Below are 23,825 nucleotides of genomic sequence, written 5' to 3'. Positions count from 1 at the left end.
AGTGTTATTTTAGTTTTCCCCACAGGGCTTGTTAGCCAAAAATGCCTTTCTAGCCACCTGTTATACCAATTACACAGCCTGACCAGACTGCCTTACTTGGGCCTAACCCTGTTCCTAAAGTTCTTCTAAGAGGATTAAGAAAGAGGTATATGGACTATCACTTGAGAAGTTTATCGTGAAAGGAAGAAGGTTTGGATGGTTTCAAAGCTTTAAACATGGAGACCTGACAAAGTATAGCATATTTCCTGTATGTGTTATAGAATCTAAATAACTTGAAAGACCCTGGAAGAGGCAAAGACACCAGGTTTTGTGAAAATGGACCAGAGTTTTTATACAGGCAGGTTTTCCTTAGGGTATGTAGACACGGTAGCAAGAGGTTGGGAAAGCTAGGGAGACCCTCACCAATAATCAAAGTAAAAAAAAGTTTACTGTAGGTATGTACTGCTCCACTCTTGGGTAGACAAGTTGTGAGATAGATGCATGTTTTGTGGAAAGCCAGAATTATCTTATGTTCAGTTCTCTTTCTGTGAGGCCCCAACATCCTAGGTCCTTTTTGTCCACTGAAATGTGTGAGCTGTTCTTGGCCCTGAGGGCAAATATCTCTCTGTTGGGATGGAGAATGGAAAAGGCAGGTGTCAAGTGCCCCAGCTGTCTATCATTTGTAAGAGAATCTGGGTAGACTGCTCCCTGCTCAACTCTTGATCAATGTATATGTTGACTCTGGCCGTAGAGACTTTCCAGAGACGCTAGATTACAATGAAGAACCATTTTGAGGGGCTATGGTTTCCTCTGCTCTGATTTCTTTTTTTGTGTGTGTGAGGAAGATTAGCCCTGAGCTAACATCTGTCGCCAATCCTCCTCTTTTGGCTGAGGAAGATTGGGCCTGGGCTAACATCGTGCCTGTCTTCCTCTACTTCACATGGGACGCTGCCACAGCATGGCTTGACAAGCGGTGCGTCGGTGCGCGCCTGGGATCCAAACCCGCAAACCCCGGGCGGCCGCAGCGGAGCGCGCGCACCTAACCACTACGCCACCAGGCCGGCTCCTGCTCTGATTTCTTGATCAATTCCTTCCTACTGCTTTCTGTCTTCCTGTAATTTCTCAAAGTTTCTGGTCTACTGGTGGGACCTTACCTTGGTTTTCAGTGTTATTATTCTGTCATTCTGAAGGTATATACATTATATTAATTATGTGTGTGTAGGGTGGCAGTTGGGAATATATATTGCCACTTGAGAGGGATCTTGAGATGAAGGCTAGGCTCGATGCACATATTCAGTTTGTCTTATTGAACCAAACATGATGACTAAATTAAAAACCCTATAATCAGGACCATAGCCCACTTAAGATATTGCCTTTATTAAAATGACTAAAGTTTTATTAAATAAGAACTGACCGTAATCTTTGCTTTCCGTAGTTACTTCTGAGAGTGTAAACTTCATCAAATATTTGAAATCCTTACACGGAAGCTGTGACTCCTGACCTGTTGGTTGGAGCCTACCTCCAAGTGCAAGCTTTGAGTTTATAAGAATGGGTACCTATAGCTGTCGAAAAGGCAGGAGGAAAATTAGATTCCAGGAGTAATAGACCCAAGACTCCTGGTTTATTCAACATGGGACTGGCTCGTTGCAGAACTGAGAAATACCTTTTTATCTCTCAAGTTTTAGGCTTATTTAACATTTCATATGGCTATTTTAGATTCCAAATATTATTATCTAGTATAAAAGAGTGCTTTATGTTTTTCTTAATTCTTAAGATGCACAGTAGTCATGAACAGTAATAAGTGTATCATTGAAGAATTATCGTTGGAGCATTGATAGGATTTAAATTCTGTATCTGTACGGTATAATATTAGGTTCTCATTTTAAGCTTTATATTTGAAAAGCCGGGTATAGCAGAATATTAATAGTAATGTAATAATCACAAGAGTTTCAACATGGTAAAAAAGTGCTAGTAGGCAAGTATGTATTTGGTTTTCAAACGGTATCTAATTGTTCTTATCAGTATCGAAAGATCCTGTTACTGCATGTGTCCTTATGTTTTATTTCGTTTCTTTTAGGTCTCTTTTATTCAAAACCTTGTATTTTGTGTAGAAAGAGTTTACCGTGTGCCTGATTTTGGTGTCTGGGAAAGAGGAAGCAAATATAATAATGGCAGCACAGAGCTACATTCGAGGTAATTTGTTTATTTCTAAGGGTTTTTTTTTTTTAATTTAAATGTGTGGAATTTGAATATGAATAAAAATCAAAAGTATTAGATGGGAACTGTGGTTTCTATGTTAATTTCATCTCTTTTTTTTTTTTTCTATGTGATGCAGATGAAATTCACTTAAAATTAAACCAGAAGAGTCTGCTCTCAGTGCCGATAAACAGATGCAGGAAAGGAGCAGGGTGTCTTTCCCAGCCTCCCGTGGTGTTGGTACATGCATATCAGCCTCCAGTCCACGGCTTGGCCTTGCTGCTCAGCCAAGTCATTTTCTTTTTCCTCTTTACAATGACACTCTTTGAAAGATCAAGGAAATTAAAATTGCCAAACACCTATGTATATACATTGCATGTAAAATTCCCTTCCATGTTATAGAGCTGATTTTTGTCCTAATCAGAGATACTTATACTCTTCATATAAAACTTAACATTCATTGTTTTCTCTGAGAGGTGTGGTCACCATCTTGAGCTGTGGTTTAGGGGGTTTGAATAAACAAGAATAGTTGATAACTTATGTTAGTAGTTTGTGAATTTCCTTTACTCTTTAGGGTGAGGGAAATAGCTTTAATGACTGATTGCACCTTTCAGATGTTGTAAATTTTTGCCCAGGAGGTCATCTTTTAACTAAAAAGTGTAGCTCAATGAGTCCTATCCATTTCACACTAAAAGATTTAAGAATTTAAAGGTGATTAACTATAGGTCAGTTTACATCATTGAGACTTGAAGTAGAGAAACAGTTTAAGAAACACTGGTTAAGAGGAATCCACAGCTGTATATTTTTTTGGGTAGAAGAACTAATCACACAGAAAACTAAGCCAATATAAGATATAAACTAAGATATAGAAACTGGCTCCAGATCTCTAGCTGTGTATCATCTCCATGCCTCAGTTTCTTCATCTATAAAATGAAGATAATAATAGTTTCTACTTTATAAAGTTGTTATAATGATTGAGTTAATATATATGTAAAGCATTTGAATACCTGGCATAAGTGAGCACTAGAATACAAGTGTACTCACACATTTAAGAATATTTTAATAACAAAGATTGAAACAAAAAGGACTTCAGTTAACTCTGGGTTAACTAAAATACAAACATTTTTCTGTAAGTTTTATGATTCATATGAGGCATTTTTATAGTGCACAGCAGAATAGTAACAATCAGTGAAGAAGTCAGTGAAGTGGAGAAATAATTTGTGGGAAAGTTCAGTTCAGACATTAAACAAATTCTGGCAAATATTAAAAATAGGAAGATAATGTTATATTTCAGCCATAATCCAAATTAAGTTCTCAACATTTTCCAGATTATCAAATTACAAGAAAGAAAGTGGATTTGATTAGAAAAGGTGATTTTTAAAAATTTACCTTTCTAGCATTTATGATTTATCAGACCTTTTATCTGCGTTTTAATAACCGTTTGATACATGCCAATGTTATCCCACTGACATTATTTTCAGTATAAAATATTTGGAGTAGCATTTTTTCTGTTTATAAAAAGTGTAGTAAATTCAGAAAGAACCTTGGGTGAAAGATACCATCCTCGAAAGTGAAGGTGTTGGAAGGTTTCTAGTGAAAAAACAGGCTCCAACTTGTTTTCTTGTAACTAAGGTGCTAATCTTTAATTGAACCATTAAGGATTTTATTTCAAGGCTTGGAAGATCATTATATGATGTTCTTTGCTACCTTTTGCATGCAAAATTAATCTTAATTGTAGCAGGCCAATTCTATTCAAATGGATGGGTAATGAAGTTTGCCATTAGGTTTGGATGATGGGTTTTATACATTTAACATTGATCTTTTAATTTTCTATGGTATAACACTTTACAATTCTCCATAAGAATTCTAAACATTTTTTTCAAATGTGTCTGACCTCAGATCTCCACAAGCCTTCTTGGATGTGTCACCTCTGGTGCCAAAAGGGTCTATTTTGACACTGCAGGCGGACTTGGCACTGACGGACGCAGCGATAGCGGTAGTCGTGGGAGGCCAGTATCTTTCTGTGCTCAGGCCTGGGTAGTGGAATGTGGAGCTGCTGCTTAGCCTGTTGCTGCTGTAAGACATCCCAGAACTGTCTGTGCCTGGTTGGATCTGATCCTTACTGCTTAGTGCAATACCCTGTTATCTCCTTAAGCTGTCCTCCTCATTTCAGACAGCCTGAAGTAGTCTACAGTAACTCTTGCTGTAAGTACCCACACCACCCTTTTTGCCTTCTGGCTTTCTTTGCCGTTCTCCCTCTAGCTGTGTACTATACGGTCCTCCTTAGCAGGAGTCAGAGAAGAGACAGAGCACAATCTGACTGTTGCCTTGGTGCTCACTAGGGCCTTGGCCAAAGCGACTGGCTTGGTGAATGTTCCTTTCTTCCCTTATCACACTGGGCACATCCCTTCTAAGCTGCAACTTGATCAAAGAAGGTTACCACCCCTAGGCCCCCAAAAGGCACACATAGTATTCCGAAGTCAGAGCCTCCCTTTTCAGCATCCATTCTCAGTGGTCCTTTAATAATTGCAATCTGTGGCACTGTCCAGTTACAGAATATATTTTATTTAGGTCGGGCAGGGAACATTATTGCCTTTTATACGGGAAGAAACTAAGGTTTAGAAGGTTTAGCGATCTCCCCCCGACCCTGCCTTTAAATGATACACCCCAGTAAGTAGTAGAATCAGAACTGGATTCCAGGTGATTGGCCTCCAAGTCCAAAGTTGTTTCTGCTCTTTCACGTTGTATTTTCAAGTCTTAAAAAGTTTTTCTAAAGTTTGAAAGAACAGTAGGGTATATGCTCTTGGTGAAACTGTTATAAGTTTCAAGTATATCTTTGTTTAGTAATCAGTACAGCTTGATTCAGCTTAATGCTTTGATCAGACCCTTCCTGATCTGCCCTTTTCAGCCCCAGGTTTGCTGGTATCCCTTTTAGTCCAAGTTTTTGAATTATTTAGTATTTCTTAGATAAACCCTAGAATTTTTTTCTGAAAGGTGATCTCTTTACATTTATCTGAACCGCATTCTAGCAGCTGCCTCACCCTTTTCAGGGCTTTAGGAAAAGGATCCATTGCTCTAGGCTCACTATGATTTTCTTGAAATGTTTCCTAAGCAAGTGTTCCCTGCTTTCCTGGTTTTTCTGTTGACTTGACTTTCCTCAAGTGACATGCTCCTTTCAGTTTCTCCCAGGGTGTCTGGAACTGTGTCAGCTAATTCTCCTCTTTTCTCTTGTTCAGTCTCTAACAAATGCCTATGTATTTTAAAATCCTATATTATTTGATTTAATTACATTTTCCTCCATATATCTTTTTGGTACCTATTTATTGTAGCACTAATTCTTAACCCCCAGAATTACGTATCCAAGTAGTCTTCTCAGCTGCTCCAAGTTGAATTAAAGTATTTTAATCTTTATATTTCCCCTTCCTCATTTATGTGAGGATATTCCTACACCTTGGGACTACCTTTAAACCAAAATTCTTTGTTTTGGAGAAGAGATGAGTCATCTATAAGATGTGAATTGAACCTTCACCAAGACTAACTTTGAATTTTTTGGCTGTTGGGAAGAAAAAGGAAAATTGTACTTAATAACTTAGTAATGTGGATATCTGCCCAAATAGAAAGAAAAGTTTTTGAAACATTAACTCCTAAATAGAACTTTCTATTTAATAGCATAATTTCCTTTTTTACTTTGTTAAATCTAATATTTGCGGTACAAAGAAGACTGTAGAAGCAAAGAGAATTTAGAAATTTAGATCTGATTTTTCAGTTTTTTTTTTTTTTCATGGTTTTATGTTCTATTCGCTTGGCTTTTCCAATAAAGAAAGCCATCACTAAAATATCAGATAAGTAACCATCATATCACCACTTTACTCAGTTTAAGATGTTTTTAGTGACCATTTTATTCCACACAGTGCTTGTTATTTAAAGTAACTACTTAATCTTCTTAAATCATTTTTGATGTTCCAGTCATTGAACTATGATAGAAGCAACTATCCCTCCGTTCTGCTTCATTTTATGTATTTTTGCTGTACTGAACAATTCATCAGCACCCATTAAAACTATAGTCCTGTCAAGTTCTTGCTGTTTCAGGGGATATGATTGGGTGGCTCAGGGAACTAAAGCATAGTGTTAATGAGCAGGAGGATGTGAATTTAGTTCTCATGCTTGTCAATGAATTTTTTGGATTCTGTGGTGGGTTGTCAATCACTGAGTCCAAACCCATCATCTTTTCTAGAAAAGCTTTGAAATATGCAACAAACCACTTTTATTACAAACTATCTCCCAAGCGAACATCACTTCATTTTAGCCCTGTTAAATGAATGTTGAGGTAACACTTTTCAAGACCAGATTGGTGAATGTTCTACTGGTAGTATTCACCTAATATTAATATATTCAATAACTAATTATAGAGTAATTTAATTTTCTGAGAATGTCTTGTGCTAGTAAAATATTTTTAACTCTTACAACAGTATGTATTATATTTGACAGTAAAATGTAAGATCACATTAGGAGTATGTTTGAGTTTCTAAATAGCTTGCTGTAGCCAGAGATTTAAATAACCAGTGGATAATAAAGTAACATATTTGTGAATTTCAGTTAAGTCCAATTATTTAACCAATTGCATTGGGAAAGAAAGTTAAAAGAGAAAGAGTTCCACATTTACTCTAGTCCAGGTACAGTGTTTGTTTTTTTTTGTAATGCTTTATTTAGAAGACAATTTCAAAATTCATCCTTTAGCTGTCTTGTTAAAGACAAAACCTTGAGTTAGCTACATCGTGTATCTCCTCCAGTGCAGTATTTCTTTTGGATATTTGCCTTTTGAATAATTTATTTATTCTCGCTTCTCAAAATACTACAAACAGTCTTCATAACACATGTACGTCACACTGTAAGTGGAGGTTTTCTGGTATTACTCAGTTAAATGCATGTAAATGTTTGTGCGTTGGGGACTATAAGGGAACTCCTAGGACATCAGGAACACATTCTTAAGCAAGAACACCAGTTGACGATGGATGTTTTTGCATGAACTGTCAGAATAGATGACCCCTAGGGGCTCTCCTAACCCTTAGGTTCCAGGAGTCTAGAATTCTTATGCAGGTACTATTTGGTTTCCATTTGGAGCATGCAAGGCTGAGTATGATTGGCCTACTTATTCTGGGTACGTGATAGAATTAGGAACCTGACTTAGGTTCTTTTCTGGTTACCTATTGTTGCCAATAAACTACCCCCAAATTAGAGGCATAAAACAACAACAATATTTTATTAGTATTAACTCTCATAGTTCTGAGGGTTGCTGGGCTAAGCTAGGTGGTTCCTGCTCAGGGTCTTTTATGCATTTTCCGTCAGTTGTGGGTGGGGTTGGAGTCAGCTTGATGGCTTCCTCACTCAGGTATCGGAATGTTGACTGGAACCTTGGCAGGAGCTGTCTGCCACAAGACTTATATGAAGTTTTTTCCATATAGACTTCCTCACAACATGGTGGCTGGGTTCCAAGGTCCAGCGTCACAAAAGAGAGGGCCAGGTGGGGGCTGTATTGCCTTTTATGACCTAGCTTTAGAGGTCATGCAGTATAACTTCCACCACATTCTATTTGTTAGAGTCAGTAAGACCAGGCCATATTCTAGTGAGGGGAATAAGAGTCCACCTCTTGATGGGAAGACTGTCAAAGAATTTGCAGACGTTTTAAACTGGCACATATTTTTCGCTTGGACTTTATTCCTTCAGGTTCTAGGCCTTGTCATTTCTCTGTTTTCTTTTTCCTACCTTCCTGTGGGTTCTTCAGCATTTTTTAGAATTGCGTATTGATTTATCTGTAATGATTTTGAAGGTATCTTTTTGTATAGCTTTTTAGCGATTGCTCTAGGTATTACATTATATATCTAAACTGAGTGTACCGCGGTCATTATTTCACCCACTGGAGGCAAATATAGAAGTCTTACCTCCATTTATGTCTTGTTACGCTCCCCCATTTATATTATAGTTATCATAAATATTTTTCCCACATGCATTTAGAACCCACAGTGTTACAACTGTTGCTGTAATTGTCAAACATAATTTATAAAACTCAAGAGGAGAAGAAAAGCCTATCGTGTGTACCCATATTTTTGCTTACTATATTTTTTCTTCCTTTTTGATTGTTCCAAGGTTGATTGGTTGGTTGGTTGCTTGCAATCATTTTGTTTTGAGAATTTACTTTAGTCATACTTTTAGGGTAGATCTACTGGTGACAGATTTCTTATTTTTCTTTCATCTGGGAATGTCTTGTGTAAATAAATAAACAAATAGGATATATTTACTGGTATAAGATTCTGGGTTGACAGTTCTTCTGTTTCAATGCTTGAAAACACTTGCGCCACATCCTTTTAGCCTTCATGGTTTTTGGTAAGCAATTCATTGTCATTCCGTTGTTTTTCCCCTATAGGTAAAATGTTGTCCATGGCTACTTTAAAGATTTTTTCTTTGTCTTTAGTTTTCAAAAGTTTTGATGTGCCTAGCATGGATATATTTATTTTATTCTGATTGAGTTTCACTCGCTGCTTGAATCTGTAGCTTTTTGTTTCTTGCAAATTGGGAAGTTGTCTGCCATTATTTCAAGTACTTTTTTTTTTAGCTCTGCCCTTTTTCTTCTCTCCTTGAGGGAGTCCAATGACATGAATGTTAGATCTTTTGTTATAGCCCCAAAGGTCCCTGAAGCTCTCTTCGTTTTTTTTTTCTAGTCAATTTTTTTCTCTTTTGTTCTGATTGGATAATTTCTATTGTTTTATCTTCCAATTTGGTTATTGTTTCCCCTTTCTCCCCCATTCTGCCATTGATCCTGTCCACTGAGCTTTTAATTTTTATTATTGTAATTTTTCACTTGTAAAAACTTTGTTTACACTTTTCTGTTTCTTAGCTGAGGCTTTCTATCTTTTCACTTGTTTCAATCATATTTATAATTGCTCATTGAAGAATTTTTATTATGGCTGTTTTAAAATCTTTGTTAGATAATTTTAACATTGCTTTCGTCTCAGTGTTAGCATCTATTGATTGTCCTTTTTCATTCAGTTTGGCTGGGTCTGGTTCTAGACATGATCAGTGATTTTTGATTGAAATGTGGACATTTTGAGTATTATGTTGTAACACCCTGAATCTTATTTTAACTTTCTATTTTAGCTATATTTTTTTGGCACCACTCTGCCAGGGGAAGGGGGCAGGGTCATCACCTCATTACTACTGGGTAGGAATGTAAGTCTAGGTTTTTCTTTGATATCCAAGATGGAGACTCTTCATTGTTGCTGGTCCAGTTGGGATGCCTAGTTCCCCAGTAGGCCTCCACTGATACCTCCTTGGCTAGGAAGGATAGGAGTGCCTCATTACTCATTCCCAGTTGGCCTCTACTTATGGAACAGGGAGAGGATGTGGCCTCTTTGCAGCTGGGCATTAGTGAAAGTACTGACTCTCCATTGGACCTCCTCTGATGCCATCCCAGCAGGAAGGGTAGGTTCACCTCATTACTGGCAAGCAGGTGTGGAAGTCTAGGCTTTCCGTGTGTTCTCCACTGACGCTGAAGTGTGAGGGGGGAGACTTCTTAACACTCATTGGTAATGAATGTCTTGGCTTCCTTCTTGGACTTCTCTGACACCACACGGCAGCTGAGAGGGTTGCAGGTTGGGTGCAGTTCCTTATTATAGACTCAATGTAGAAGTCTAGGTTCCCCACTAGCCTTTACAGGAGTGAGTGGGGGTAGGGCCACAGTTTTCTTTTCTTGAGTGGTTCTTCTCTAAATTTTAAACTGTCTAAATTTTGAGTGGTTGTTGTCTATTGTGTTTTGCTAGGCTATCCTTTTCCTGGTCCTTTAGCTAGAGAGAGCAGGCTTTTGTTGGGGCTTTTTTTAATACACCTACTGGCATTTCCTGGTTTTTGGCTTCTTTAGCTCTAAGTCTGGTATATTGGAGGCAAAAAGGAAACTCAGGGAACTTACCAAGTGTTGTTCCTAGAATCCTAAGGCTCCTAGCCAGTCTGCCTTTCCATCTTTCTGAGGCTTTTTATTTTTGTTATGTGATGTCCAGGGTTTTTTGTTGTACTTAGTGAGAGAAATAGGGAAACTTATGTCTACTCCACTTCCCCATCCATGTATTTTAAAAGGTTTCCCACCTATTTACTATCCTGTATTAAAAGTAATGCCTACTTGAGAACATTTCATGTAAACAACCCATTGAAAATGTAGATAATGATGATTCGAATAGCTTAGAACAGTGGTTCTCAAATTTAAAGTGCATTTAACCCCCTGGGGGGCTTTTTAACACTGATTGTTGGGCCCCACTCCTGGAGAGGAGTGAGAATTGGCATTTCTAACAAGTTCCCAGATAATGCTACTGCTCTGGGGACCACACTTTGATAATCACTCCTTTAGAGAAATGCTGAAATGATGACTGATCATTAATTTTAAATGATATTAATAGCATATGCATTTGCTTTTAATAAAAACAGAAAAAATGCAATAAGTAAAATAAACTGGATATTAGATCTAAAATATTTAAATGTTATTTATAAGATGACAGTCATATTTTTAATGAAATTTGTCTTCCCATTTTCCAGCACTATTGTATGTGGCATTTGAGAGGGCAAAGGAGTACGTATTTTATTATAAACAGAACAATATAGCAAAAAATGAGAGGTATGATGATCAGTTGTTTTGTGAGCATAAAGTAATGCCTATTTTATTGGACTCTAAGCAAAGAGTATTTGAATGGGTATATTAAACCCCACTCCGTGGTAAGTGTATGATGTGCAAGAACTTTTTTTAAGGCTCAGAGTTGATATCAGAAAAGCTCTTTTACATTGATCTGAGCTAATGATGCGCAACCTTGTTATTACTGTGCACATATTATAATATACCTTCCTCTAAAGTTCATCTTTTTTTTTCTTGAGTTAGTGAATATAAATGATACTGGAATTAAAACTACTCCCATCAATAGTATGACCATTTGCCTAGATCAAGGTGAACTTAGAAATATTTTTCCCAGATCACTAACTATAAAAAAGAGAAATTAAAATAGTGAAATGTCAGACTGCGATCTCTTAGACATTATTCTTCCTACAGAAGTTGTTCTAAGTTTTAATAAAGAAACTTACTTGTGAATATTCATCAGATAATGGTTCTTATTTTGTAGCCAGATATATTAGAGTTATAAAGTATTTCCTTTTCTCTTTTAGCTCTGTTGGCTTAGCAAAAGCAGCTCTAGAAGCAATTAATGGATTCAACCTCTTTGGCAACCAGGTAAAAAAAACAGCAATAGTAACAATAAACTGTGATTGTTTATTTGAATTATGTTTTTAATTAATTTGGCCATTCATTAACCAAGTTGTTCCTTATGATCAGAGAATGTCTGAAATTTATGTGGCAGACCATGGTTGAACAGACTTTCCTTTGAATATGATTTGCCGGTTAAATTTTAGTTTTCTAACTAAAAAACATTGCTTAATTAGAAAAAAAAAAAATCTCTTCATAAAGAATTCTCATTGTCTTTGTTCCCTAGCTTTTTCCTCAGGTCTCTTGTTGAGCTTTCACAGTTTTAAATATTCCTAGCCTTATATATCATATATTTTCCATATTAGTTCTCATGTTGGTTTCAACTTAATGTAAATCTTATGTAGAGGGGAATTTGTGTAATATGTGCAGCCAAAGAATTGGAAATTTTAATCCTAGCTTAACCCTCAACTGGCTGTAATTATATGTCTAAATCTCATTTTCTTCGGGATAAAAGAGAAATCCTAAGGGTTGCCTTAAATTTTCTTAAAACAAGATCTTTAACAAGTTTCTGCACCCAATCAAGTGACCGTGGATTGAGTTGTCAATGAAAGGGAATAAAATGTAGGAATACAGGTTATTACTCTGGATCAAGAACTAGGCTAATTGTCTTTAGCAATTTTTGTAAAGATTCTTAAGATGGGAGGGCAAAGGCGGTTTCCAGCTGATATTATAATTAACCTTAAGTTATTAAAATGCTTGGTGGTCTAGTGGTTAAGATTCAGCACTCTCGTTGCTGTGGTCTGAGTTCGTTTCCTGGTCAGGGAACCTCACCACCCATCTGTTGGTTGTTATACTGTGGCAGCCATGTGTTGCTGTGATGCTGAAAGCTATGCCACTGGTATGTCAAATACCAGCAGGGTCACCCGTGGTGGACAGGTTTCAGGGAAGCTTCCAGACCAAGGCAGACTAGGAAGAAGGACATGACCACACATTTCTGAAAAAATTGGCCATGAAAACCCTATGAATAGCATTGGAGCATTATCTGATACAGCACCAGAAGGTGAGAGGATGGAGCAAAAAGACCAGGCGGGGTTCTGCTCTTTGGTACACAGGGTCACTAGGGGTCGGAACGGACTTGATGGCACTAAAAACAACAACCAATTAAAATGCCGAGTCAGTAAAAATACATTTTAGAAAGTTATGCAGATATGCAAAAGGTAACATGGTTTTTGTTATGGCAATTGTAATACTATGTACCCGAAGTCTTGAATTTAAGAAAGTTTTAAGTTGAAGTGTTATAGTACAACTGCCTCTCTTTCACTCCCTACATCCACAAACTCACTTCTGTTCTCACTCTAACTTCCTCTTGGAGGATGGACTCTGCTTACATCCAGGACATGAAGAATGAAGAATGAACATAGACATGAACGGATTGGGAAGAGGGGAGCAGCACCTTATTTTGGGTGCCCAAGACTAAATCGCCCACTTCCCACACTCTTCCTCCTCTCTCAAGACCTCTGGCTGGAGAAATGGAGAGATCAGAGCTCATGGGGGTTTGAGGGGTGTGAGCCTATCGAAATCATGATTATTAATATTATGCCTCTCCTGGAGATTCTTGGTGCCTCTGGCACTGATCTCTTGGCTTATGTCAACATTTCTTTCTCACTGGAAGAGTCAACATACTCATGGAAGTCCCACATGTATCCTTCAGTACTTCTCATTTCCTTTTCACCCTTGCCTCACTCTCAGTACATTCATTTAAATTAGTGTGTACGTGTGTATGTATGAATTTGTGTGTGTATATGTGTGTGTGTATGTCTGTGTTTGTGTTTGTGTATGTATATAGGTATATTAGATAGATAGGTAGGTGGGAAGGAAGGAAGGAGTATGGCATAAAGGTATAAAGGCATAAACATGGCATAAAGGTATGGCATTGTAGCATTATTTACGATGGCCAAGATATGGAAACAACCTAAGTGTCCATCGATGGATGAATGGATAAAGAAAATGTGGTAAATATATATACAATCATGTGGCGCATTGCGATGTTTTGGTCAACAATGGACTGCATATATGATGGTGGTCCCATAAGATTAGTACCATGTAGCATAGGTGTGTAGTAGGCTATACAATCTAGGTTTGTGTAAGTACACTCTGTGATAGTCACACAATGATGAACAGCATACAGTGTGCCTAAAAGCACATTTCTCAGAACATATCCCCATCATCAAGTGATGCATGACTATACAATGGAACATTATTTAGCTATGAAAAAGAATGAAATCTTGACATTTGTGACAACATAGATGAACCTTGAGGGCGTTATGCTAAGTGAAATAAGTCAGACAGAGAAAGACAAATAGCATATGATCTCACTTATATGTGGAATCTAAAACAACAAAACACCAAGCACATATATACAGAGAACAGATTGGTGGATGCCAGAGGTCGGGGGTGGAGGGTGGGTGAAATAGGAGAAGGGGGTCAAAAGGCACAAACTTCCAGTTATAACATAAGTCATGGGGATGTAATGTGTATCATGGTGACTATAGTTAATAATACTGTATTGCATATTCGAAAATTGCTAAGAGTAGATCTTAAAAGTTCTCTTCACAAGAAAGAAAATTTTTGTAACTATGTACGGTGATGGATGTTAACTAGACTTATTGTGGTGATCATATTGCAGTATATACAAATATTGAGTCATTATGTTGTACACCTGAATCTAATATAATGTTATACGTCAATTATACCTCAATTAAAAAAAAAAGAATGGCATTGTATTTGGAGTCAGGAGACTCACTGTATGCTCTGTACTCCCACTAGTGAGTTCTGTGACATTGGCTAGTTGTTTACCTGTCTCGGCTTCCTCAACTAAAAAAATAGAGATAATGATACTAGGACCTAACTCAGAAGGTTTTCATGCAAATAAAAAGCTTAGTATAGTGCTTGGCAAAGATTAAACCCTCAATAAATATTATCTCTTGTTATTGTTAATGAAGTACTGGTAATGTTAAAGAACGGAAATGAAGAGATTGGACTGAAAAGCTTCTAGAGAGTATTTCAAGGAGACTTAGAGGAGTCATGGACTAAATCAATAGTGTTACAGCAGCAGTCTGGAAAGATACAGGTCTTGCTCTTCTGCCTTCCATGGCATACCAAGTAGTGTGCTGAATGGAGTTTTGTGTCTAGGTTGGACATTATAAGGTATTGGTCAGCTCTTTTTTGCAATCGTGCCATCTCCTTTGATGTCCCTGAGTCTTAGTGTATGTTGCTTATGTGTCTGGTATATATACTACATATATGCCTCCACCTACATAGAAGCCCACACGTATACATGCTACCTTTCCTAACTACCCATGTTTCAGGGCTCTGTCTTCAGCCTACTTTTCCCAGGAAGCTTTCATAGATCTCTTAGCCATAACTCTAAAAGCACTGAATTGCTCTACTATACTTTCTGATTCTGAGTTATAAATATACTGCTAGAATTGTTCCTCAGCCATAATGTCTCAGTCTTGGCTGCACAGTGGAATTATTTGCAATACTGATTGCTGGGCTCTACCCCTGGAGATTCTGATTTAATTGGTCTAGGGGGAGACCTTGGCCTTGAGATGTTTCCAACTGCCCAGGAATTGTAATGTTCAGCCAAGGATGAGAACGACTGCTCTAAGCAGAGTTAATATTGACCTTGGTTAGCTCACGTCCATTCCCAGCAGAGCTGTGTGCCAAATGTTTGCCGAGTTGACTATTCGTTGAGTATTTTGGATGGAAATATAGACAAATAATGTCTTATTCCTTTAGCCACATAGATGTCACATGTTGCAAGTGGAGCTCTCCATGTTCCTTTTTTTTGGATAATATCAAACAGTATCCTAGTTTTACCAATTCCCTTTCATTTTTGTTTCTGATGTGGAGAATTACAGAAACCTGACTTTGTTAATGTTAAAATTCCCACCTCTACAGCAAAGTTAAAAATATACCTGCTAAATAGTAGCACATTTAAGAGTGCATATGATCTTTTCAGTGTTTAATCATTTTATCATATTGCTCCATGTCCTTCAATGGGCTGTGGTCTAATTAGAAGTCAGTGGCTGGGAAAAGAACTGATGTAACAAAGAAATGTTTTTATTCAAATGAAAACCTATAGAAACCTCCTCAAGATTTGAGGGATTTCAGATCAGATGAATATTCTCAGCTATTTCCAAAAACTGTTGATGTAGTGTTTTAGAAGACCTGATCATGTGTCTTTAACTAAATTAATTTAGAGCTTTGAAAAAGTACACCTATTGATCGCAACTCAGACAATCTTAGATCTTTGGAGCTGGAAGGGCCCTTCTCTCAAAATGAGTGGTCACAGAGTTGAGGTGGCTTTTCACTGGTCATGCAACAAAGAGGCAGAACAGGAATTAAACCAAAGCCACTTGGTAATGAATCTGGAATATCAACTATTAGTACAGGAAATCTTAAATCTTGAATGCTTTCTACCTTTAGAGGTGAGAACTGTGCATTTGCTTTTGAAAACTTTTAAGCCATTTTCTTCTTTTTTAAAAAATTTAATTTTTTTATTGAGGTGTAATCAACATATTAGTTTCAGGTGTACAACATAGTGATTCAGTATTTGTATATATTATGAAATGATCACCATAATAAGTCTAGTTAACATCCAAACCCACACGTAGTTACAAATTTATTTTTCTTGTGGTGAGAACTTTTAAGATCAACTCTCCTAGCAACTTTCAAATATGCGGTACAGTATTGTTAACTGTAGTCACCATGCTGTATATCACGTCCCCATGAGTTATTTATTTTATAACTGGAAGTTTTTACCTTTTGACCACATTATTTTCTTCTTAATTGTTGAACTTCTGAATGAGACATCCACTTGGCAAACAGCGTGAAAGGCTTGCCTTTTGCCCTTTTTGTGCTTCAGTGTATGAGATAAGATAAATGTTAATTTTTATTTTTATGGAAAATTGTTGGGTGGAATAAGCTTTTAGCTTTGATAATGGTTATTATGTGTTCTTACACTTCCTTTCTTCTTTTTTTTAAAATGTCAGACTTGTCTTATTATTCAAGGAAAAAACCTTATCATTTAAATCTTCCCTGTGAAAGCAAGTTATTTTTCTTTGGCAGAAAATATCTAAGAAGAAAATGTGATAAAATGGCCTAATGTCTTTAGTGATAAGTTTATAATAAAGGCTAATTTGGAGCATTTAGAAACATACTCATCAATATGAGAATCACATATTTCATCATACTTTCAAATATGTTCTCTATAAATATAGTGACATATATAATATTTAAGTGATATTTGACACTATTTAAATAATAATTTTTAAATAAATTATAATTCACACTCAGCAAATGTCATAGACATGCTAAGCAACAGTTTTGTGGTTCCTGGGTCTGAGTCTCAGCTCTCCCCTTTCTGAAACCCTAAGAATTACTACTCAGGTTCACCTCGCTCTGTAGTTGGAAAGTTCTTTTAACGCATGTGAGTAGAATCTTCTGTAGAAAAGAGAAGCATGGCTTGTGAGAGGGGCTGCTGGAAGCTACTGTTGGGCCAGTAAGTAAAAGTTGACTATTTACATGCCCATTGCCACCACAGCCATGATGCAGAGGGGTAATTCCCATCAGTAAATATCCTTTCTGTAAGAATCCTGCTCTCCAGGCTCTGCCACGGAGCTCAAGAACAGCTTAATGCTGAACTAGGGAAGAAAGTCTCCTGATGGTAGTTCTGTGGTATGATTTTGCATTCAGAAGAACAGAAATCATGTGTAGTAGATACACTGAGTGGGTTCATCTTGTTTTATGCTTTGATGCTATGTGGCAGCAAGCCTATTAGCTCAGGTTCAGAGAAGTGATTGATGGGGTAAAGAAAGGCCCAGACAATCCTTCAAATCATTTCCCTTTGAATTGAGACTAAAGAGATCAGCAGTGTCTTATGGTCATAGATGTCACCCTTGGCTTTAGGTACCATCTCAAAAGTGTTTGTTGCAGTCATGGAGTCTGAGGTAGATGGTTCAGTGCAGCTCTTCCCCACCATTGGAACTCAAGTCCCCATGACAGTGGTTAGGTTGAATCATCTTCTAGTGTATTTACTAGAAAGTAGTCATAGAAACTCAGTTTGGGAATACAGTTTGAGCTATCAGTCTTAAAATATGCTCTGTAGATGGAGTCAGGATATGATGGTAGAGTTGTGATAATTTCAGGAAATGGAAGATGAAAATAAAATATACAGTGTTAATCAGATACTTTGGAGTGACATATACATATAAAACATCCTTTCATATTCCTGGTTTTGATTGGAGAAATCACAATACTGACAAATGAGCTGAGGCCAGAATCTAAAAGGTAATGACTAGAGAAATTGCTCATGTTATGCAGAGCATTCAAAGCAATGCAGACATATCAAACTTCCTTTGAAATTTGCAGGCATAAAATTAATGTGTCTGATGATTTAAAGTTGGTGATAATTAATTCCATAAGTAGGGTCTCCTTGATGACTTTCTTAAAAATTTGCTTCTGAAGAGGAATAGGTGCCCATGGTCTTAGGTGAATTTTATGGTGAATTTTATCTTCCTGTGAATCTTGGCCCTATGCCTAAGCATGGTATATTTTTTAAGAGGACAGCCACACAATATAGTTAACTAGCATTTGCTCTCACTGTTAAAATCCAGTAATATTATGAAATTATTTTTCCCTTTGTGCATATTTCTTAGAGGCTGGCAGAGGAAGAAACCTGAACAAATACTTTGATGAATTTAGATAAATAAACCATTTATTCGTGGCCAGAAAATAGAAATTGGCTTGTTTATATTAATCAGATAATGGCAAGAATTGCCAAATTTGCTATTTCACTTCATTATTTATAAATTACACTAGTTAGATTTTATCTTTTAAAAATTCAGTTCAAGGCAGACTGATTTGGCATGCAATTAACTTTATTAATTATGAGCCTAAAGATAAATTATAAGTCCTGTTATTTTGTGTATTCACAGGCTCCCAACATCTCATACCTATTCATTTCTCTGCTGTTTGTTCTAACTACCCTGCCTGCTCCCCTTCCCACAAAAATTCAGATCCTAGCTTTGGTCCTTGCCTTTTCCATGAAGTATCCCAGGTTCCCTATTTTGTTTTTTTTATGTTACCTTTAGAGATTTATTATCATTATTATTCTCTCATCTAAGCCACTCACTTGGTACATAGGCCCATATCTTGGTACATCGTCATGTATTGCCTGCCATGTGCAGTCTTTTTGTTTTGTTTAATATTCATCTGGTTAGGACTGAATATCACCTGGGTCAGCTCCTTGAGAGCAGAGGTCAAGTTCTATCTTGTTTTCCTCAAAGCAGAGAACACATCACTCTGACAGTGGCAGATACCGCATGAAGCTTTGTTGAATTCAATTTTGTCAGTGGATATGAAAACTAGGGAATTTCAAATAATAGAAAGGACAGTTTAGTGTTAATCTGGTTGTAGAATGACAGCCTCACTCATTTCTTCTTCATTTATTAATTTACTCGTCAGAGTTAAAACAGATTTAAGAAATGATATTATGAATGAGAAATCATTCTATTTTTTTTTTTTTGGTGAGGAAGATCAGCCCTGTGCTAACATCTGCCAATCCTCCTCTTTTTTTGCTGAGGAAGACTGGCCCTGGGTTAACATCTGTGCCCGTCTTCCTCCACTTTATATGGGACGCCGCCACAACATGGCTTGCCAAGCGGTGTGTTGGTGCGCGCCCAGGATCCGAACCGACGAACCCCATGCTGCCGCAGCGGAGCGTGCGCGCTTAACCACTTCCACCACCGGGCCGGCCTGAGAAATCATTCTATTTTATGAGCTAATACTCATGTATGTACGTGGGTTAACAGGAAAAATGTACATATAGTGAGTCTGATATTTGGAGGTAGGGCCTAGTACCACTAGACATTGAGTTTCAGTCTAGGTGATTGATTTGAGGTATTTTAGTTTCAGAGTGAATGCGTCTTTGAAGTTGGTGAGAATTAGAATGATAGTTCTCTTCTTCCCTTCCCCATGTGTTTTTCTGAGTATTCTCTTATAATGGAAGCTGTATTTGTATTCCAGTTTCATTCTCTGTGTTTTCAAAATGTTTAGCTCCCCAGTAAAAGAACAAAGCTATGTTTACTTATGGCTATGCTCATAAATACGGAAAGCACTAATGGCTAAATATTAAATTTTTTTTAACTTGGTTAGCAGACCAATTGACATTTTTTGTTACACCTGTCTTTTTGTTCAAGTTTTTTGGCTCTTACTTGAAAGATATTTTTTATTGTGGGAAATTGTATAACTTAGTGGTTAAGGTGTGGGCTTCTGTGTTAGAGACTTGATTTTGAACCCGTGCTCTATTAAACTAAGATTCAGCATCTTTTTCAGTAAAATGGGGATAATAATCCTCTATATATGGGGATTAAATGAGATAATCCATGTGAAGCATAAAGCACAGTGCCTGACACACAGTGAATATTAGCTTTTATTTGCATTTTTATTATTTGAGATTCTCCTGTCTCTATATTTTAATCAAGTAGTTTTTATATCTATAATTCTAGATTGTATCTAAATTTGCTTAGTTTGATCATATAATCAACATTCTTTATTAGGACTGTACAATTCAGATTTTGTGAACTCAAATTGGTTCTTGTTTTATTCCTTGTCAAAAATGTGAGTAAACTATTTGTATTTTTATTAACATGAATATCCTTAATTGATTAGGTATCTTACAATCAATACATTTTGATTTATAAGAAGACTGAGGAGAAATAGGGAAATGTAAAAATAACATTTTTTATGATTATAAAATGAATGTTTATTGCAAGAAATTTGGGAAGTGCTGAAAGTATAAAAAAAGAAAATTAAAATCTTCTGTAATGCCACTCTCAATGCAACCAGTGTTAGTGTTTTTGTGAAATTTCTTACAGTCAAAATGCCCAATGTTCTACAAGTCGTTTTTTCTTAATTTAGGAAATGTTTTTCTCTTTCTTGTTCCAGGGCTGTTCTTGGTCGGTTATATTTGTGGATCTCGATGCTCACAATCGCAATAGGCAAACTTTGTGCTCACTCTTACCCAGAGAATCAAGATCTCATGTGAGATATTTTTATAATAAATTAATAAGAGCTATCGTTTATGATTGTTATGTAATTTTGTTTACTTTTCTAAGAATGTGTTCCAGAATGTTAGAGGTTGCCAGCAGAGAAGAGAAGAGAGAATAGACGTTGCCTCTCACTTGCCTGGTCTGTGGAGGTCTTGTTCAGGAAGTGAGCAGAGCTGTGGACACAGCTGCTTTGTCTTTCGAGTCTTTTGTAGAACAGGAGAAAAGTAGACCTTTTATTTTTTCAGGAGGGAGTAGCAACATTATACCAAAATGAATTTTTTTGTCACAGAATATTAGAAAAATATTTTTCATAATTTATATTCCTTTTGAATAAAATTATTTTTCATGCTTCTTTTCTCTCATTCGAGTCACAATTTTTTTTGGCTGATAAACTTTTATATGCCTATAGTACGCAATTGCGGATTTTTATAGGGGTTATTTATGGCTCTATTCTTAGAAAACACTCAAAATGGAATAATTTAATTATTTAAAAATAACTGTTTTATAGAAGTAATGCAGGATTATGATCAAAGAAAAACAAAACCCACAAATAAGCAAGTAATAATAATATAATATCCACTCGTTATTCCACCACTCAGTTATAATCTTAGGGTGACAACATTTGTGTTTATATGTTTTTATATATTTTTATATACATATATACTTTTCATTTTATAATACTGGGAGAATATTGTTCATAATATTTGATAATCTGGTTCTATGAATGGACATGTTTCCAGATCAATAAATGTTTCTACAATATAAACTTTAATGGCTGCTAATTTACTTATCTAATTGTTGGACATTTAGATTGTTTTGTGTTTTTCACTGATACCAAAAAATTGTTATGAGAAACTAAGTTTTAATGATTAGTTATTGGTGTTAAATTTTTACACACTGCCTTAATTAATATCTTAAAGTTTGAGTCCAGTGTTGAACCTTGAAAATACTCCTTATTGGTGAATAAAGTTTTATCTCCTCTGTAAGCTTCACTAAACCATACCATATAAGCGTCTGTGTGTCCCTTGTAGCACAGCAATCTCACTGTCAGTTAAAGACTTTTATTGACTTATTTATTGACTTATTTCTTATTTACTTACCTTTTATTATCTATTCCTTATTTATTGACTTATTTTTATCGGCTTTTCATCTCCATGATTCTCCTTGGGCTGTGTTGATCATATCACTGCAGGCACTTACAGTCCCTTCTTTTTTTTTATTGCTGCCAGAACACAGATGCTGCCCTGCTCCCCTGCATCACTTATCCTGCATTTGCCCTGGATGATGAAGTTCTGTTTAGCCAGACACTTGATAAAGTGGTTAGAAAATTAAAAGGAAAATATGGATTTGAACGTTTCTTGAGAGATGGATATAGAACATCACTGGAAGATCCCAACATACGCTGCTACAAACCAGCTGAAATGAAGGTATCAAAAACTATTCCATATCAGGGCATAACAGAGTGGTCAAAAGCACCGATTGAGGAGTCAGACTTCTTGGGTTTGACTTCTGGCTCTGCTACTTACTAGCTGTCTGGCCTTGGGCATGTTAATTAACCTCTCTGTGTTAATATTCTTCATTGGTAATATAATAGTACCTACTATTATTGGTCCTATTATTGAGGTTCTTGTGAGGATTAAATGAGTTAGTATATATAAAAATGCTTAGATCGGTGCTTCGCACATCGTAAGCACTTGATAAGTGTTAGCTCTTACCACCAGTGAAGCCCATTTGCTCATATGGAGCCATATTGATTCATCGGGTGAATAATTCTTCTTTCACACTTTCAGAACTCTGCCTGCCTGTTTCATACCATTTGTCTCATGTAATAGAAAATATCTATTTGTGATCCAATTTTCAATCTGTTAAGCAAATGCTCTTTTTTTTTTGTTTCACTTAGACACTTCCCTTTGAAATATAGTCCTCTAAATAATTAGTTTTAAAATATTTTCTATTTCAAATATACATATGTACCACTATATCTAGATTTATACTAGGTGTTTTTAAGCTGTCCAGAAAACTATAACACCCCCCAAAAAGGTAAGCGTGCCTCCACATTGCTGAATACAATTAGTGGGGTAGATTGAAAATTACTTTTGTAAGCATTGTCATAATTTTGACTCATTCACTGAAGATAGGGAAAATCCCATGAATCTGTATATAAAAAATGTCCAGGCAGCATGGTACCTTGTAATTTGTTTGACAATTAAATACTCTTTTAAAATTTAGTATACATTTAGTTTTGCAGAACAGCGAGACACACTATTTATCATTTTATTTAATTTCACAACTGACTATCATTTGGGAGCATTAGGAGCCATTGTATTGTGTACATCTTTGAAACCTTACAGCAGTCTGTTAGATTAAGCCAAAAGATCCGTTTATCTCTTAAACACCTTGAGATGTTTCTTTTCTATTTAATACCTTTCCTGTGCTGATTTACAGCACTTACATTTGAACTGGACCCCCTGTAACTACCACCCTGCATACTTTCAAGTTTGGATCAGTCCAGCAGGCTCTCTCTATTTCCCACCTATTGCTGAGCACCACTGAGAAAGGCCACAGCAGTGTGGATAGATGCCACCCCGGATTTAGGACATCCATCTTGGTTCAGTTCTCATCATTGCTTTCACTGCTTGTTAGTTCTGCTATGTGACCCTGCCAGGGACTCCTCTTATAAGCTTCTCAAAATTTTTTCCATTTGTACTCAAGTTCCCAGACTTGACTTCTCACTTTCTACTTGTTAGCCTTACATTTCTGTTTGGCCTCCTCCACTGCATCTATCCTTCATCCATACTTACCTCCATCTCTCTTGTCTCCCAGAAGTTGCTGTCTGTTCTTCATTCTAAGGCTAACCCTCCATATGTACACCTCATCCTGTTCTCTTTTAGTTCCTAGGATTCTTGGTGTATCATTTGTCTTCTTCCCTGATAGATAGGTGTCTGTTTTTATCTCTTTCTTTTTGTCTCCTCATCTTCCCTACTTCTTCCTTCCCGCTGTTTTGCTTCCCCAACTCAAATCAGCTTCTTTTTCTTCACATAAACACAATGAAGTTCATCATTAAAAAAACAAGCAAAAACTCTCCCTCACCACTCACCCCTGTCTGCCTCCCATCGCCTCTCTCTTTGTGGCTACACTTCTGAAAAGCATGGTCCATTCTAGGTGTAGTACCTCGTTTGCCTCTACTCACTCCTTCACCTTATAACCCTGCTCCTCTTCCCAGTACTTCCGGTAGCTGTGCTGGCTTCAGTCAGTTTAGGTCACTGGGTCATAGTGGATGCTTTTCTGGCCTTATTTCACTT

At 36.7% G+C, this 23,825-nt stretch overlaps 1 long non-coding RNA gene across 1 annotated transcript; it reads left to right on the top strand.

Annotated features, from left to right (window-relative positions):
• Positions 1-2,055: 2,055 nt before the first annotated feature.
• Positions 2,056-21,864, top strand: LOC131402850 (uncharacterized). Its single transcript, XR_009219012.1, has 4 exons — positions 2,056-2,172; positions 11,371-11,434; positions 20,420-20,515; positions 21,753-21,864. It is a non-coding gene; the product is annotated as an uncharacterized LOC131402850 (long non-coding RNA).
• Positions 21,865-23,825: the final 1,961 nt, after the last annotated feature.

Source organism: Diceros bicornis, unplaced genomic scaffold (genome assembly GCF_020826845.1).
Source record: "Diceros bicornis minor isolate mBicDic1 unplaced genomic scaffold, mDicBic1.mat.cur scaffold_315_ctg1, whole genome shotgun sequence".
NCBI lineage: Eukaryota > Metazoa > Chordata > Mammalia > Perissodactyla > Rhinocerotidae > Diceros > Diceros bicornis.
Note: the sequence above shows the minus strand (reverse complement) of the source record. Positions and strands in the feature narration are given on the sequence as shown.